Source organism: Tursiops truncatus, chromosome 3 (genome assembly GCF_011762595.2).
Source record: "Tursiops truncatus isolate mTurTru1 chromosome 3, mTurTru1.mat.Y, whole genome shotgun sequence".
NCBI classification, from domain to species: Eukaryota; Metazoa; Chordata; class Mammalia; order Artiodactyla; family Delphinidae; genus Tursiops; species Tursiops truncatus.
Genome location: NC_047036.1, coordinates 37,879,154 through 37,883,713, shown reverse-complemented (window position 1 = coordinate 37,883,713; position 4,560 = coordinate 37,879,154). Strand labels below are relative to the sequence as shown.

The 4,560-nt window shown below is 37.1% G+C and overlaps 1 non-coding gene across 1 annotated transcript; it reads left to right on the top strand.

Moving 5' to 3' along the window:
* Positions 1 to 3,749: 3,749 nt before the first annotated feature.
* Positions 3,750 to 3,856, top strand: LOC117311956 (U6 spliceosomal RNA). The gene has a single exon (XR_004526146.1). It is a non-coding gene; the product is annotated as a U6 spliceosomal RNA (small nuclear RNA).
* Positions 3,857 to 4,560: the final 704 nt, after the last annotated feature.

Here is a 4,560-nt window from a genome sequence, read left to right as displayed (position 1 = left end):
GGGTTTCCAAACACTTGAGTTCAGGCTTTTTCACCTTTGCGTTCAGTGTGTGGATAGAATGAGTTTTCTACTTTCTGGGTAACTAAATGGTTGGCATATAGAAGGACCTGCCCTCATTGGCTGCCCTTGGGGTTTACCAGGAGACTGGGTGTGTGGCCTCTGGGTCTTTGGGCTGGAGTGTATGTTGGGCAGAGGCATCTAGGATTCGTTCATTTCATAATACCTCTGGGCCAGCCCTGCTGAGAGGAAGTGGGAGACTCAACCCCCATTCAAGGAGGAACTTTCCTTCCTGGGAGGGCATGTCCCAAAGGATACCCCTCTCCTTTTGATATAATAATTTAGGCCAAGGATAGTGCCAATATTTTTTTTAATTCTGCTTTTGGAATTATCGTTCACTGGTAGTAAGTATTTTTGGCTATTTTGAGTGTAGCAGAGCTTAATTCACTGAGGATGGATGTTACTTTTTGAAATAAGTAAAATTCATTCCAGGTTAATTTTGGTGAATACAGTAATTTAGTAAGCTACATCACGTCATTTGTTTTAAAAGAAAAATATATATTTAAATTAGTCAAACTTGTTTCTTTGTATAGCAAATAAAATTCTCATAAAACAAGACCCACCCCATTAAAGAATATTTTGTATAATAACAAAATCAACAGAATGAATATATGTTTTTCCACATACCAATATTAAAAAACAGGAACTTTTGAGTTTTTAAAATTCCTAGGTATTTGTTAAAAATCAGACTCATTATGTTACAGCCATATATTATATTTCATACTCTTTAAAGTCTTGAAAATGATCTTCAATGCTGTTTAGTCCAACTCATCATATTATTGAGAACACTGAGGCTTAGAGAAGTTAAAGTGACTTGTCTAAGCTCATGTAGCTATTTAGTGGCAGAAGCAAGACTAGAATCCAGGTGGCTGGAAACTTTTTCAGTAATAAACTGGGAAATATCACATTAAGAATTACACTCTCGGGCTTCCCTGGTGGCGCAGTGGCTGAGAGTACGCCTGCCGATGCGGGGGACATGGGTTCGTACCCCGGTCCGGGAAGATCCCACATGCCGCGGAGCGGCTGGGCCCGTGAGCCATGGCCGCTGAGCCTGCATGTCCAGAGCCTGTGCTCCGCAACGGGAGAGGCCACAACAGTGAGAGGGACACGTACCAAAAAAAAAAAAAAAAAAAAAAAGAATTACACTCTCACTTTCTTTTTCTGGGTACTGTTAAAAAATGTTTTCACTTTATCTTTTAAATAAAAGTAAGATTCCAGGTTTTATGTAGTAGAATGTTTTAGAGAAGTGAATAGAAAAGAGCTGTTTTTAACCATGCTGTTCTCCTTAAAGGAAAACAATTTTTATCTTAGCTCCTTTCACTTCAGGATTTTAAAATTAGGTATTATTTTATTACGTTTCTCCTCTTTTCCAAAGAAAAGCTAGAAGACAAAATTGAATGATATCCTCTAGTATTGTGGAAGTGGACTTTTACTTCAAATTGAAGTAATTAGTTTTTTTCTGTAAGTTGTCATTACTAATCTTTACTTTTCATTACTACTCTTTATTATTATTATTATTTTTTAGGGTTGGGGTGGATAAGTTCATACACTAAGGTTAAATTGTGGAAAGAAATTTAAATAGAAATTCTAGATAATTATTTGGGTAATCCCCATCAAAACGTGCTACGCTATTACAATCAGCTAATCAAGGCCAACATACATTTCTATTTGGTTCTACCCTGAATTAACCAGAAAACAACACCTCTTCCATTTCACTTAGACATCTATTGAATTTCCAGTTAATCAGAAACTTTATGGAACAGACTGAAGTTTATGTAAATGTGATTTTAAAAGTCTTATCCCTTTCCTAACACTAAGGAAAGGAGAAATCTCTCTTACTAAGGAGAGCTCTGAATCTGTTCAATTCCTATGCTATTCTGGGGCAGAAGTAGCATTATAGATGAGAGGTGAATAGAGAAGCACCTAGAGAGCTGAATTTACTTGCTTTGGAAAGGACATTGATCTGCAGGTGGAAGAGAAGAGGCTAGATTTGTAGCCCAATTGCATTCCTCTCATATCCTCTTGGATCCTTTTATCATTTTTGTGCTCCTGGACTTCCAATGTGCTTTCAGGCCAGCCCCTAGGGCTCTGTGGGGGGTTGACCTCAGGCTGAAGGAAACTATTTTACTTGTGCACCTGGAGGACAGAAGTGCCTGGGAAGTGACATCCTCCCCACTTAACCCTTAAGCAGTGATGTTGCAGCCTGTAAATACTCCAGCATTCTTGCCCTAGGCTGACACTGCCTGCAGAGTTGTCTGTGGGACTGAGCCAAAGTGACTCTCCCTGAAACTTTTACTGAGATTTCTCCCTTCCTTGGACTCCTTCCCTTCCCAGAATGTTTTCCACACTCCCATGTTGAGGATCTTTTCTTACAAATCACTTTCATGTGAATCTTTACCTCAGAGTCTCTTTCTGAGAAATCTGACCTAGTGAGGAAGGAGAAATCACAGAGACAAATTTCACGGTGGATTGGACTAGGGAATGGAGGAGTTTGGAATGAGGGAGGAGAGACTAGAGAAGGTGAAGGTGGTTCTGGGAGTGAAAGATCTCTATTTGTAGAGGGAAAAATTCGAGGACTTTTTTTTGTAGTTTATGAATGGAATCTGCTGTGTTAGGTTGAGTTTCCTGGAAGCAGACTTTGAGACAGACTATTGCATGTAGTTACTGGGGAATGCTCTTGGGAGATACACCGTGTTGCTTTTGCTTTTCCTGAACTGATATTTCTTTTGAGTGTGCAGTATTATAATGAAAGGAACCACTGTGTAATCTAGCTTTTTGTGGTTTAATAAAAGATCCTCTCTTTGTATATATTGGGACTGATAAACAGAAGCGAGTTTCAAATAAATATTTTTTTCCCAATCAGCAGAAGCTGAAAAAAATATGCCACAAAAAAGAGACACTGGAAAAATAAATCTTTTGTGCACAGATACATATTAACAACAATGTTGAACTATATCTAAATATTGCCTATAAATCTTGAATAATAGAAAATAATAGATTAATACTGAGGAAGAGATGTGCCTTAATCAAGGTATAAACTTAAAAAAAATGTGTATGCAACTTATTCAGGCTCATTGTGGTAGTTCAGGCCTGTGGAATATCTGTGCATTTAGAAAAGTGCAGAGAAAACTCTTACATTGCAGTGTGATGCCCAGCCACAGTTGATTGGTCTAAGTTAAACACTTATCTTAAACTGAATCAAACACAGTAACCTGTCTATTAGCCACATTTGATTGGTCCATGGTTAAGCCTCCAGTCCAAATTTGGTTACTGTGACTTTTCTGAAAAATATTTGGACTTGGGATTTGTAGTGTAAGATGTCTTAATGTGTGGCCAATGAAAAAAATGAACACCTTTGAGCTGTTGTGGCTTTGTTTTCTACCTTGAGGACAGTGGAGAGGAATCCTCATGAGAGAGTGAACAGTGTGAGACACACATGAAGAAGGGATCAGAGGAGACAGAGATAGAACCTTTACAGGACTGTGCTCCCTGATTCCATTTATTCCCAAGGCCAAGATCAACCTGCTTTTGAAATGGCTCAGGTGTTGAACTCATTTTTGGATTTCCCCAGCTTATTCTTTAGAGAGCGGAAGTGGCTTTATTTACAGCCCTTGTGAATTTGGGACCAATATATATCTGAAATGACCTTAATAAGTGCTAGATTTAAATCAATATAAGAAAAATGGTTTTATGTGTTCACTTCTGCAGCATATATACTAAAATTGGAATGATAAAGAGAAGATTAGCATGGCCCCTGCCCAAGGATGACATGCAAATTCATGAAGTGTTTCATATTTAAAAAAAAGAAAAGAAAAATGGTTTTAAAAAGGCAGTGAAGAAATTTAACATAGATTTAATAATTATCCAGGGGAGATGATCTCATAACTGGAGTCAAATAGCATTTTTATGAATTTTTAAAAAAGACTACATACAAAGCAATGCAATTGCTATCTACTTACAAATGCAAAAGAAGATAAGCATGAATTATCAGTATGAATCAGGTGATCCACTGAGTTTTCTGTATATAAAATCAGTATTCAAAAATCAATTGTATTGTAACAGTTAAAAAATGAAATGTAATGAAAATCAGATATCATTTAAAATGTATCAAATAATTTCTCAGTCCCTTTCTTTTTCTCTTCTTCTTCTGGGACCCCTATAATTCGAATGTTGGTGCATTTAATGTTGTCCCAGAGGTCTCTGAGACTGTTCTCAGTTCTTTTCATTCTTTTTTCTTTATTCTGCTCTGAGGTAGTTATTTCCACTATTTTATCTTCCAGGTCACTTATCCGTTCTTCTGCCTCAGTTATTCTGCTATTGATCCCTTCTAGAGGACTTTCATTTTCATTTATTGTGTTGTTCATCATTGCTCGTTTCCTCTTTAGTTCTTCTAGGTCCTTGTTAAATGTTTCTTGCATTTTGTCTATTCTATTTCCAAGATTTCGGATCATCTTTACTATCATTATTCTGAATTCTTTTCAGGTAGACTGCCTATTTCCTCTT